Source organism: Arachis stenosperma, chromosome 9, assembly GCF_014773155.1.
Source record: "Arachis stenosperma cultivar V10309 chromosome 9, arast.V10309.gnm1.PFL2, whole genome shotgun sequence".
Taxonomy (NCBI): domain Eukaryota; kingdom Viridiplantae; phylum Streptophyta; class Magnoliopsida; order Fabales; family Fabaceae; genus Arachis; species Arachis stenosperma.
Genome location: NC_080385.1, coordinates 53332441 through 53347137, shown reverse-complemented (window position 1 = coordinate 53347137; position 14697 = coordinate 53332441). Strand labels below are relative to the sequence as shown.

At 39.4% G+C, this 14697-nt stretch overlaps 2 non-coding genes across 2 annotated transcripts; both read right to left on the bottom strand.

Moving 5' to 3' along the window:
- Positions 1-3144: 3144 nt before the first annotated feature.
- Positions 3145-3252, bottom strand: LOC130952762 (small nucleolar RNA R71). Its single transcript, XR_009074939.1, has one exon. It is a non-coding gene; the product is annotated as a small nucleolar RNA R71 (small nucleolar RNA).
- A 4010-nt stretch (positions 3253-7262) lies between these two features.
- Positions 7263-7366, bottom strand: LOC130952949 (small nucleolar RNA R71). The gene has a single exon (XR_009075123.1). It is a non-coding gene; the product is annotated as a small nucleolar RNA R71 (small nucleolar RNA).
- Positions 7367-14697: the final 7331 nt, after the last annotated feature.

Below are 14697 nucleotides of genomic sequence, written 5' to 3'. Positions count from 1 at the left end.
TAAATAGGACCTTTTACTTTTGTATTTTCATCTTGGTTCTTCTGGTTCCCTCTTTGGGACCGAAGCCAATGATCACTCTTGTTCTTATGTATTTTCAACGGTGGAGTTTCTACACACCATAGATTAAGGTGTGGAGCTCTGCTGTACCTCGAGTATTAATGCAATTACTATTGTTCTTCTATTCAATTCCGCTTGTTCTTGTTCCAAGATATCACTTGTTCTTCAACTTGATGAATGTGATGATCCGTGACACTCATCATCATTCTCACCTATGAACGTGTGACTGACAACCACCTCCGTTCTACCTTAGATTGAGTGAATATCTCTTGGATTCCTGATACACGACGCATGGTTGATCGCCTGACAACCGAGCGCTCGCCTGACAACCGAGCCAGCCATTCCGTGAGATCAGAGTCTTCGTGGTATAGGCTAGAACTGATGGCGGCATTCAAGAGAATCCGGAAGGTCTAATCTTGTCTGTGGTATTCTGAGTAGGATTCAATGATTGAATGACTGTGACGTGCTTCAAACTCGCGATTGTGGGGCGTTAGTGACAGACGCAAAAGAATCACTGGATTCTATTCCGACATGATCGAGAACCGACAGCTGGATAGCCGTGCCGTGACAGGGTGCGTTGAACATTTCCACTGAGAGGATGGGAGGTAGCCACTGACAACGGTGAAACCCTTGCATAAGCTTGCCATGGAAAGGAGTAAGAAGGATTGGATGAAGACAGTAGGAAAGCAGAGAGACGGAAGGGACAAAGCATCTCCATTCGCTTATCTAAAGTTCTCACCAATGAATTGCATAAGTATCTCTATCTTTATCTTTATGTTTTATTCATCATCTATACCCATTTGAGTCTGCCTGACTAAGATTTACAAGGTGACCATAGCTTGCTTCATACCAACAATCTCTATGGGATCGACCCTTACTCGCGTAAGGTTTATTACTTGGACGACCCAGTACACTTGCTGGTTAGTTGTGCGAAGTTGTGATAAAGAGTTGAGATTGCAATTGTGTGTACCATGTTGATGGCGCCATTGATGATCACAATTTCGTGCACCAAGTTTTTGGCGCCATTGCCAGGGATTGTTGAGTTTGGACAACTGACGGTTCATCTTGTTGCTTAGATTAGGTATTTATCTTCAGAGTTCTTAAGAATGAATTCTAGTGTTTCAAGGTGATGTTCTTATCATCATCAAAGCTGATTGATTCTCATCAATTTAGCTCTTGAATGCAATGTCCTGCTGAAGCTTGGCTAGCCATGTCTAATTCCTTTAGACTGTAGCTTTAGACTAACATTGCATGATTCCTGGAATTCTCATTAAGAATTTTGATACCTTTATTTTCCTTTTCACTTAATTTTCGAAAAATCCAAAACAATTACAAAATCAAAAAAAAAAACCAAAAAATATTTTATGTTTCTTGTTGAGTCTAGTGTCTCATGTTAAGTTTGGTGTGAATTGCATGTTTCTGTTCTTCTTGCATTCATTCATGTGTCTTCATTAATCTTCAAGTTGTTCTTGATGATTTCCATGCTCTGATCTTTAAATTCTCTTGACTTGATTGTTTTGTTGTTTTCCATATGCATTCTCATTTTGTTAGTGTCGGTAGTATACAACTACTAAGTTTGGTGTCTTGCATGCATTGTTATTTGATTTTAGTTGCATTTTGATTATTCCTCATTATAAAAAAAATCCAAAAATATTTTTAATTTGTGTCTTTTCAAGTCAATAATACAGAGAATTGAAGATTCAGAACATACAGCAGAGGAATTACACAGAAAAAGGCTGGGCATTCAAAATGCCCAGTAAGGAAGGCAAACTGGCGTTTAAACGCTAGCCAGGGTGCCTGGCTGGGCATTTAACGCCAAAAAAGGTAGTGCATTGGGCGTTAAACGCCAGAATGTGCACCATTCTGGGCGTTTAACGCCAGGATGGCACAAGAGGGAAGATTCTGTTTTTAATTCAGATTTTTTTTCAAGTTTTCAAAGTTTTTCAAAATCAAATCTTTTTCAAATCATATCTTTTCAATCAAATCTTTTTCAAAATCAATTTCTTTCCTTTTTCAAAAATACTTGCTATCAATTAATGATTTGATTCAACATTTCAAGTATGTTGCCTTTTCTGTTGAGAAAGGTTTAATGTTTGAATCATATATTTTCTTGTTAGCCAAGTCATTAATTTTTAAAATCAAATCTTTTTAAAATTGTTTTCAAATCATATCTTTTCAATCATATCTTTTTAATCACATCTTTTTCAAAGAAGTTTTCAATCATACCTTTTTAAATGCTAATTTCAAAATCTTTTTCAAAAAATTACTTGATTTCTTTCCCACTCTTGGTTTTCGAAAATCAATTAAAGTTTTTCAAAATGTTTTTAAAATCTTTTTAATTTAATTTTCGAAATTTCTTCCCCTCTTCTCACATCCTTCTATTTTTGGAGTATCACTCCTCCTCAATGCACAATTCGAACTCTGTCTCACTAAGTTCGAATTCTTCTACCTCTTTCTTCTATTTTTCTTTTCCTCTGACACCTCAAGGAATCTCTATACTGTGACATAGAGGATTCTATATTTTCTTGTTCTCTTCTCTTTCATATGAGCAGGAGCAAAGACAAAGGCATTGTTGTTGAAGCTGACCCTGAACCTGAAAGGACCTTGAAGCGAAAGCTAAGAGAAGCTAAGGCACAACTCTCTGTAGAGGACCTAACAGAAATCTTTAAACAAGAAGAACCCATGGCAGCCGAAAACAACAACAATGCTAACAATGCAAGGAAGGTGCTGGGTGACTCTACTACACCTACTCCCGACTTCTATGGGAGAAGCATCTCTATCCCTGCCATTGGAGCAAACAACTTTGAGCTTAAGCCTCAATTAGTTTTTCTAATGCAACAGAATTACAAGTTCCATGGACTTCCATTGGAAGATCCTCATCAGTTTTTAGCTGAATTCTTGCAAATCTGTGACACTGTCAAGACTAATGGGGTTGACCCTGAGGTCTACAGACTTATGCTATTCCCTTTTGCTGTAAGAGACAGAGCTAGGACATGGTTGGACTCACAACCTAAAGAAAGCCTGAACTCTTGGGAAAAGCTAGTCAATGCCCTCTTGGCAAAGTTCTTTCCACCTCAAAAATTGAGTAAGCTTAGAGTGGAAGTCCAAACCTTCAGACAGAAGGAAGGAGAATCCCTTTATGAAGCTTGGGAAAGATACAAACAATTGATCAGAAAATGTCCTTCTGACATGCTTTCTGAATGGAGCATCATAGGAATTTTCTATGATGGTCTGTCTGAACTATCCAAGATGTCCTTGGATAGCTCTGCTGGAGGATCTCTTCATCTGAAGAAGACGCCTACAGAAGCTCAAGAGCTAATTGAAATGGTTGCAAATAACCAATTCATGTACACTTCTGAAAGGAATCCTGTGAACAATGGGACAAGTCAGAAGAAAGGAGTTCTTGAGATTGATACTCTGAATGCCATATTGGCTCAGAACAAAATATTGACTCAGCAAGTCAATTTGATTTCTCAAAGTCTGTCTGGAATGCAAGCTGCACCAGTCAGTACTAAGGATGCTTCATCTGAAGAAGAAGCTTATGATCCTGAGAACCCTTCAATGGAAGAGGTGAATTACATGGGAGAACCCTATGGAAACACCTATAATTCTTCATGGAGAAATCATCCAAATCTCTCATGGAAGGATCAACAGAGACCTCAACAAGGTTTCAACAATAATAATGGTGGAAGAAACAGGTTTAGCAATGGCAAGCCTTTTCCATCATCTTCTCAGCAACAGACAGAGAGTTCTAAGCAGAGCCACTCTGACTTGGCAACCATGGTCTCTGATCTAATCAAAACCACTCAAAGTTTCATGACTGAAACAAGGTCCTCCATTAGAAACTTGGAGGCACAAGTGGGACAGCTGAGTAAGAAAGTTACTGAACTCCCTCCTAGTACTCTTCCAAGCAATACAGAAGAAAATCCAAAAGGAGAGTGCAAGGCCATCAACATGGCCAAATTTGGAGAGGAGGAAGAAGCTGTGAACGCCACTGAGGGAGACCTCAATGGACGTGTGATGCCAAGGCATCTTAGGCTAGTTTCACTAGCATTTTTCTGTTAGTTTTAGTTGTTTTATGCATTTTCTTGAGCTTAAAGTAACCAAGAATGGTTAAATGAACAACAAAGTAATGAATCATCCAGGCAGTATAATTTTGATGCAAATTCCATGAGTTTTAGTTATATTACTTGAATGCTATGAATGGAAGAATTCTCATGAAATTTTGCAAGACTTTGATGCAATTGTTTGGATGATTTCAGGGAAGAAGAGGCTAGGCAAAGAAGCAACAAAATCAATAAAGGAAGCTTGAAGATCACATGTGCCAAGCCATATAATGCTGAAACTGGCGTTTAACCTCCAGTTTAACCTTAAACTGGAAGTTAAACGCCAGAATAAGAAATGCACCAAAGCTGAAAGTGGCGTTTAACCTTCAGTTTAAGGTTAAACTGAAGGTTAAACGCCAGAATCATGAAAGCTGAGAAAAGAGGAAACTGGCGTTTAACCTCCAGTTTAACCTTAAACTGAAGGTTAAACGCCAGAATGAGAATGGCACTAAGGGAGCATTTCCACGTTTAACCTCCAGTTTAACCTTAAACTGGAGGTTAAACGTGTTCGAACCACATTATGCTCCAGGAAGCCATTTCCACGTTTAAGCTCCAGTTTGACCTCAAACTGGAGCTTAAACGTGTTCGACATTCACACTCGTGGGCTACCTTCTTTATTCCCACGTTTAAGCTCCAGTTTAAGGTCAAACTGGAGCTTAAACGTGTTCGGCGTTTTTACTCCTCCAGGGTTGCCTTCTCATTTCCACGTTTAAGCTCCAGTTTGACCTCAAACTGGAGCTTAAACGTGTTCGACCAGAATTTGCCTCCAGGGGTTGCAATCTTCATTACCACGTTTAAGCTTCAGTTTAACCTTAAACTGAAGCTTAAACGTGTTCGATTAATTACCCTCCTGGGTTGCTTTTTTCCAATTCCACGTTTAAGTTTCAGTTTAACCTTAGACTGAAACTTAAACTTCAACTTAAACGCCACCTTTTGAAAGGGTTTCTGGGCCAAATATATTGAAGTTTAAGTTAGCATTTGAGCACAAACATTAACTTAAACGTATTATGGTATGAAACCCAATTGAATATTATGGTTTATGGGATTGGGCCGGAAGAATTGATGAGTCTGGAACTTCAATTTGTTGAGTCTTGTGTCATTACTTGTTTATCACTAAATTTGCTCAATGAATGTTACAGAATTGGATCACAGCCTCATCAGGATTATGGATCATAAACCCAAAGCAAAAGGAAATCAAGAAAAAGCCTCAAAGCCCAAGAAACTCAACAGAAGCTCAATTTAGAAAGTGTATAAATAGGATAGAATTGAAGTTAGGAAGGACTTTTTTGGGACACTTTGGAACTTTGGATCATTTTGCTATTTTTCATACTTGTAATTGAATTCAGAGCTATGACTCACTAAACCCCTTTCATTGGGTTAGGGAGCTCTATTGTAATTCAATGAATCAATAATAGTTTTTATCTTCTTCTTCAATCTTTTCTCTTGAATTTTGTTAGAAAGCTTCTCGATCTAATTCCATTGGGTAGTTGTCTTGGGAAAGAAACTACCCATAATTGGAATCCTTCGGAACCTTGGGAAAGGAATGATGGATTCATGCTAGAGAAGCTTTCTCACAGTGAATTGGATTGGGGTTTGGATGGATATTGTGACATGTAATCCTACCAAATTGTGGTTCATGAAACTGTGTGGTATAATCAGTGATCGAGCATCATCTCTTCTTATGAACATTTAAACCAAGGGATTGGGAATTTGTTTGTTTTTAGAGAGAATTGGTGAGCCAAAGGATTGGGATCCAATCATATAAGGTTGCCAAGCAAAATTCAATGAATGCATTGATTGAGGAAGGGATAAAACGTTTTGATTCGGAGATCTCAATATCTCCTGAAACCCAATGAATTCCCCATTTCTGATCTACCACTTTCTATTTACATTCTGCAAATTTCAATTCAAGCAATCACCCCAATTCCCTCTTACTTTCAGCAATTTACTTTCTCGCACCTTAATTCTCGCAATTTAAGTTTATGCAATTTCAATTCCTTGCAATTTACGTTTCCTGCCACATTTACTTTATGCAATTCACATCCAAAAGTTGATTCCGCTCAACTAAACAAACTTCTAATTCGAATTGCTCATTCAACCAATCCTTGTGGGATTCGACCTCACTCTATTGTGAGTTTTTACTTGACGATAACCGGTGCACTTGCCGGAAGGAATTTTGCCGTTCGTGCAATTTCCTAAAATCGTAGCATAACAAGTTTATGCGCATCAAGTTTATGGCGCCGTTGCCGGGGATTGGTCTTCGATTGACAATTCTCAAATTGGAAGTTAACTAGATTGAGCATTTTTTTTTTGTTTTGATAATTTAGTTCAAGTTACTTGTTGAATTTTTAATTTCTGCACTCTGTTATTTGCCTTCTTTCTTTATGCCTTTAAATTCAAGCAACTAACCCACTGACCCACTAACTATTTGAATTAATTCCTCAACTGCTCTAACCATACTCTTCCATTAACCAAGAGTATTCCACTTGTTTGTTGCATGTGGTGTGTTCTTGTATGACAGGTAGAAGAGGAGAGACATCAACTCCTCCATATACCGAACCAGAGAGGACCCTTCATAGACTTAGAAGGGAAGCAAGAGGGAAGAGAGTACTGAGAGAGGAAGAATCTGAAGGAGAATCTGAGGACAACTTTGAGGAAGCTCTAGATCTCAACATGGATAGAGAATTTCACAACCATGAGAGGGCTGATGGAAACAATGCCATTCCTGAGAGGAGGGTTCTTGGTTCATACATAAACCCAACCTCTGGGAATTGTGGTAGCAGCATTCAGAAACCACCCATTCAGGCCAACAATTTTGAACTCAAACCACAGCTAATATCACTGGTGGAGAATCATTGTTCATTTGGTGGGAGTGCTAGTGAAGATCCAAACCAACATCTCACCAAATTCTTGAGAATTTGCGACACTGTGAAGTCCAATGGAGTCCAGGAAGATGCCTATAAACTGCTCTTGTTTCCATTTTCACTTAGGGACAAGGCAGCTAAGTGGCTGGAATCATTCCCAAGGGACAGCCTAACAACCTGGGATGAGGTGGAAAGCAAGTTTCTGGCACGTTTCTACCCCCCACAAAAGGTCAATAGGCTTCGATCTGAGGTTCAAACTTTTAGACAACAAGATGGTGAGACGCTCTATGAGGCATGGGAGAGGTTCAAAGAATTGACAAGGAAATGCCCACCAAACATGTTCCCTGACTGGGTGCAATTTAATATTTTCTATGATGGACTTTCTTATGAATCAAGGAAGGCTGTAGACCATTCATCAGGAGGTTCATTGAACAGGAAAAAGTCTGTGGAAGAAGCCATTGAAGTGATTGAGACAGTAGCTGAGAATGAGTACTACTATGCTTCAGAGAGACACAATACTAAGGGAGTCATGGAGCTGAACCATGTTGATACAATTCTAGCCCAAAACAAGGTGTTTGCCAAGCAACTAGCAGAGCTCACAAGGAAATTAGACACAAAGCAAGTGGCTGCAATACACACACAAGATCAAGAGGAAGTAAGCATTGAAGGAGGTGATTGGGAAGAGGCCAATTATGTAGGAAATCAACAAAGGCAATCATATGATCCACATTCCAACACTTACAACCCAGGATGGAAAAACCACCCAAACTTTGGGTGGGGAAACCAGCAAACCCAACCACAAAACCACAAACCTTACAACCACAACCAACATAACAATTCCACATGCCAAAACTCCAACCAAAGATCATACCAAGCCACACAAACACCTACTCCCAACCACCATATCATGGCCAAAATAATCAACCTGCCCAACCTAATCCGAACCAACAATTTCAAGATCAATTAAACAGGATAGAAGGAATACTTGCAAACATGGGTCAGGACATAAATGAGTTGAAAAGCTTTAGGGATGATGTGAGATCTACCTTAAGGGACCATGGTGAAAAACTCAAGAGGATGGAGTCTCGAGTAGGAGAGCTATCTCAACAGACCCCCAAGTCGACTGCAGTGTTCCCTAGTGACACTGAAAAGAATCCTAAGGGGGAACAAAAGGGAGTGAGATGGGAAGAATGCAAGGCCATCACCATATTGAAGGAAGTCTCAGAAGAAGAAGGGACCAGACCATCAGAAAAGGAGCCAGAAATCTTGAAAGAAGGTGTGGAAGAAGCTAAGCAGGAAAGTGAAACTGAGCAAGCCAAGGAAATGCAAAAGGAAGGCATGCTGGGAACATACAAACCAAAAGCACCATTCCCTCAGAGGTTTGAAGGAGGTGAAAAAGGGAAAACATATTCAAGGTTCTTAGAGACATTTAAGTCTCTCCGCATCAATATTCCCTTTCTTGAGAGCCTCCAACAGATGCCTACACATATCAAGTATTTGAAGGAATTGCTGAGCAAGAAAAGAGTTTTGAAGGGAGGACAAACTGTAATAATGAACAAAGAATGCAGTGCACTTATCAAGAAGGATATGGTCTCCAAGAAAACAGACCCAGGAAGTTTTCATATCCCCTGCATCATAGGGGAAACAAAAATTGACAGAGGACTCTGTGATCTAGGAGCTAGCATAAATGTGATGCCTCTGACTCTTATGAGGAGGCTACAACTGAATGAGGTGAGATCCACTGATGTAATCATACAACTGGCTGACAAAACTCAAAAACAAGATGAAGGGGTAGTTGAGAATGTGCTGGTGAAAGTGGGAAATTATTTTTTCCCCACAGACTTTGTCATTTTGGACATGGAGGAAAGCTACCCACACCCTATCATTCTGGGAAGGCCATTTCTAGCCACTGCTAGAGCGCTCATAGATATAGAACAAGGAGAGCTAATTTTGAGAGTACATGATGAACATCTCATTTTCCATGTTTTTAAACCTGCATCTGAGCCTGAACCAGAACCTGAAAAGCCTAAGGATGATAATAGCAATCTGTGTTTGGAGGAAAGCAATTCAGCAGCTGAAACTCTAAAACAATCCTTTGAAGGCAAACAAGAATTACAAGAGTTGAAGCCACAAGAATCAATAGAAACAGCTCAGAAGGACCCTCCTTCCATAAGGGTCAATGAAGAAATCCTCAAGAAAGAGGGAAGAATTGTAAAGAAATTGCCAAGAGGGTGGAGAAACAAGAAAATTCCCACTGAAGGTTTCTCTCCGGGAGATAAAGTGATATCAAGTCATTATTTGCCAATCCCACCTGGCCTCAAACCCATTCCTTCTCAGCTCCCTCAAGTGTTCACAATCAGGAAAGTTCTTTCTATGGAACATTTGGAAATCATGAAGGAATCAAATGGGGATGTTTCCATAGTGAGAGGAGAGGACATCAAGCACTACAATCCACCCTAACAAGGGACAACCGTCAAGCTAGTGACATTAAAGAAGCGCTTGTTGGGAGGCAACCCAACCTGAGGTAATACTCTTTTGCTGTTTCTTTTATTTGTTTCAATAAAAAGGTGAAGTAGTTTCTGTGCATTGCAAAGAATTAAGTTTGGTGTTTCACACCAAACAATGAATTTGTGGATCAATAATTCAAAGGGGAATGTGTGACTCTAAGTTTGGTGTTCCACCATACAGATTAACTGAACACAACAACCTTTGAATTATATGAAAGGAACAACCATTCTAAGCAATCACAGAAATGCTTAAAATCCTTAGCAGCAACTTCATTCCAAGGAGAATTCAAGGATTCAAAGAGCAGAGGAGTAAGTAGGAGACTAAGTTTGGTGTTCACACACCAACTTAAGACTCAGACACTTGCCCATATATAGTGAGCTAACCATTCAAGTGCTTGAGAAACAAGCAACTTCGTCACTCTTTGCAGGAAAGGAAACAAGGATCTTAGAAAGAACATGATGCAATAACTAGTAGAAGAAGGAGAAATCAAATTGTTTCCTGGCAACAAAGAGAAAACAAGAAATTTCACAAGGTGGTGTTGTTCCTTGACCTTTCTTTAAAAGGCAAACAAAAGCATGCTTGTTCTGGTTTAAACTGAAATTGTTGAATCTTTCTGTAATGTGAAGTTTTAGTATGTTTGTCTGTTTACTGCTTTGAATAAAGTGAATGCCTAGATGTTTGGATATAACTCACCCTTCTTAAACAAATGCTTGCCATGCTTGTTCTGTTTCCAAAAATTAAAAAGAAAAGTTTGAACAAAAGTAACTTGGCTCAATTAGTGACAAATCAAGTAGAATCAAGTGGTGGTATGCATGCTTGATTGTTTAGTTAGCTCACTGGAATTGAGTGTAGAATTATCATTTTCTGTGTAGAAGTTGAATACTGTCTATGGATCTTGATGAATAATTGTCTTTGGCCATGAAAAAGAAAGAAAAAGAAGAAGAAAAGCCACTGAAACAGGGCAACCAAACAGCAAAAGAATTAAGAAAATAAAGCTAGGCACCAATGGTTTGAACTTTTGAGACATATGCCTGTGGTGTTTATGTACTAGGATCTGCTTGGATGAATAGGTTCTGTGGAGTGTTTCAACACTTGATAACTTGGGTTAACTAACCCGGGATTATCAACCAAAAGTCCATTATCAAGAGCAACCTAGCTACAAAACATTTAGTCACACAAAGAGGTGCTGGGCACCAATGTCTCAGGAAGAAATGTGAACTAAAATGCCTGTAGTGGATATGTGTAGTGCACTGATAAGAAAAAGAAAATGCCAAAGGCTTGTGCAACACATGACACTGAGCAAACAAGGAGCAAAGGAGCTCTAAGAAAAAGAAAAACAAAGAAAGGCAAAAGTGCCAAGGACATAAGAATAACAAGAGGCCATAGCAGTGTTTGATGGATGCAATGGAAAAGTGATAATCCTACCTGATAAGAATGAAAAAGTGATGCTGCAACTTTCCGCATAAAACCCTTCTGATGAACTTCAAATGCTTACTAATATAGCCAATGTCATTGCTTTCTGTTTAATACTTTCTTCTCAAATATCTCAGGACTTGCTTAGGGACAAGCAAGTATTAAGTTTGGTGTTGTGATGCCAAGGCATCTTAGGCTAGTTTCACTAGCATTTTTCTGTTAGTTTTAGTTGTTTTATGCATTTTCTTGAGCTTAAAGTAACCAAGAATGGTTAAATGAACAACAAAGTAATGAATCATCCAAGCAGTATAATTTTGATGCAAATTCCATGAGTTTTAGTTATATTACTTGAATGCTATGAATGGAAGAATTCTCATGAAATTTTGCAAGACTTTGATGCAATTGTTTGGATAATTTCAGGGAAGAAGAGGCTAGGCAAAGAAGCAACAAAATCAATAAAGGAAGCTTGAAGATCACATGTGCCAAGCCATATAATGCTGAAACTGGCGTTTAACCTCCAGTTTAACCTTAAACTGGAAGTTAAACGCCAGAATAAGAAATGCACCAAAGCTGAAAGTGGCGTTTAACCTTCAGTTTAAGGTTAAACTGAAGGTTAAACGCCAGAATCATGAAAGCTGAGAAAAGAGGAAACTGGCGTTTAACCTCCAGTTTAACCTTAAACTGAAGGTTAAACGCCAGAATGAGAATGGCACCAAGGGAGCATTTCCACGTTTAACCTCCAGTTTAACCTTAAACTGGAGGTTAAACGTGTTCGAACCACATTATGCTCCAGGAAGCCATTTCCACGTTTAAGCTCCAGTTTGACCTCAAACTGGAGCTTAAACGTGTTCGACATTCACACTCGTGGGCTACCTTCTTCATTCCCACGTTTAAGCTCCAGTTTAAGGTCAAACTGGAGCTTAAACGTGTTCGGCGTTTTTACTCCTCCAGGGTTGCCTTCTCATTTCCACGTTTAAGCTCCAGTTTGACCTCAAACTGGAGCTTAAACGTGTTCGACCAGAATTTGCCTCCAGGGGTTGCAATCTTCATTACCACGTTTAAGCTTCAGTTTAACCTTAAACTGAAGCTTAAACGTGTTCGATTAATTACCCTCCTGGGTTGCTTTCTTCTAATTCCACGTTTAAGTTTCAGTTTAACCTTAGACTGAAACTTAAACTTCAACTTAAACGCCACCTTTTGAAAGGGTTTCTGGGCCAAATATATTGAAGTTTAAGTTAGCATTTGAGCACAAACATTAACTTAAACGTATTATGGTATGAAACCCAATTGAATATTATGGTTTATGGGATTGGGCCGGAAGAATTGATGAGTCTGGAACTTCAATTTGTTGAGTCTTGTGTCATTACTTGTTTATCACTAAATTTGCTCAATGAATGTTACAGAATTGGATCACAGCCTCATCAGGATTATGGATCATAAACCCAAAGCAAAAGGAAATCAAGAAAAAGCCTCAAAGCCCAAGAAACTCAACAGAAGCTCAATTTAGAAAGTGTATAAATAGGATAGAATTGAAGTTAGGAAGGACTTTTTTGGGACACTTTGGAACTTTGGATCATTTTGCTATTTTTCATACTTGTAATTGAATTCAGAGCTATGACTCACTAAACCCCTTTCATTGGGTTAGGGAGCTCTATTGTAATTCAATGAATCAATAATAGTTTTTATCTTCTTCTTCAATCTTTTCTCTTGAATTTTGTTAGAAAGCTTCTCGATCTAATTCCATTGGGTAGTTGTCTTGGGAAAGAAACTACCCATAATTAGAATCCTTCGGAACCTTGGGAAAGGAATGATGGATTCATGCTAGAGAAGCTTTCTCACAGTGAATTGGATTGGGGTTTGGATGGATATTGTGACATGTAATCCTACCAAATTGTGGTTCATGAAACTGTGTGGTATAATCAGTGATCGAGCATCATCTCTTCTTATGAACATTTAAACCAAGGGATTGGGAATTTATTTGTTTTTAGAGAGAATTGGTGAGCCAAGGGATTGGGATCCAATCATATAAGGTTGCCAAGCAAAATTCAATGAATGCATTGATTGAGGAAGGGATAAAACGTTTTGATTCGGAGATCTCAATATCTCCTGAAACCCAACGAATTCCCCATTTCTGATCTACCACTTTCTATTTACATTCTGCAAATTTCAATTCATGCAATCACCCCAATTCCCTCTTACTTTCAGCAATTTACTTTCTCGCACCTTAATTCTCGCAATTTAAGTTTATGCAATTTCAATTCCTTGCAATTTACGTTTCCTGCCACATTTACTTTATGCAATTCACATCCAAAAGTTGATTCCGCTCAACTAAACAAACTTCTAATTCGAATTGCTCATTCAACCAATCCTTGTGGGATTCGACCTCACTCTATTGTGAGTTTTTACTTGACGATAACCGGTGCACTTGCCGGAAGGAATTTTGCCGTTCGTGCAATTTCCTAAAATCGTAGCATAACAAGTTTATGCGCATCAATGTGCACTGACCTCCAATGAGTTCCCTAATGAGGAACCATGGGAATCTGAGGCTCAAAATGAGACCATAGAGATTCCAATGAATTTACTTCTGCCATTCATGAGCTCTGATGAGTATTCTTCCTCTGAAGAGGATGAGTATGTCGCTGAAGAGCAAGTTGCTAAATACCTTGGAGCAATCATGAAGCTAAATGACAAGTTATTTGGAAATGAGACTTGGGAGAACAAACCTCCTTTGCTCACCAAAGAACTGGATGACTTGTCTAGGCAGAAATTACCTCAAAAGAGACAAGATCCTGGAAAGTTCTCAATACCTTGCGCCATAGGCACCATGACCTTCAAGAAGGCCTTGTGTGACCTAGGGTCAAGTGTAAACCTCATGCCTCTCTCTGTAATGGAGAAGCTAGGGATCTCTGAGGTACAAGCTGCAAGAATCTCACTAGAGATGGCAGAAAATTCAAAGAAACAAGCCTATGAACTTGTAGAGGATGTTCTGGTAAAGGTTGAAGACCATTGCATCCCTGCTGATTTCATAGTCCTAGAAACTGGGAAGTGCATGGATGAATCCATCATCCTTGGCAGACCCTTCCTAGCCACAGCAAAGGCTGTGATTGATGTGGATAGAGGTGAACTGATCATTCAAGTGAATGAAGGATCCTTTGTGTTTAAGGCTCAAGGATATCCCTCTGTCACCATGGAGAGGAAGCATGAAGAGCTTCTCTCAAAGCAGAGTCAAACAGAGCCCCCACAGTCAAACTCTACGTTTGGTGTTGGGAGGCCACAACCAAACTCTAAGTTTGGTGTTGAACCCCCACATTCAAACTCTAAGTTTGGTGTTGGGAGGTTCCAACATTGCTCTGAGTATCTGTGAGGCTCCATGAGAGCCCTCTGTCAAGCTACTGACATTAAAGAAGCGCTTGTTGGGAGGCAACCCAATGTTATATTTTATCTATTTTCCTTTGTTATTTTATGTTTTCTGTAGGTTGATGATCATGAAAAGTCACAAAATCAATTGAAAAAGCAAAAACAGAATGAAAAACAGGAAGAAAAATAGCACACCCTGGAGGAAGAACCTACTGGCGTTTAAACGCCAGTAAGGCTAGCAGATGGGCGTTTAACGCCCAGTCTGGCACCATTCTGGGCGTTTAACGCCAGAAAGGGGCACCAGACTGGCGTTAAACGCCAGAAAAGGGCAAGCACTTGGCGTTAAACGCCAGAAATGGGCACCAGCCCGGCGTTTAACGCTAGAATTGGCT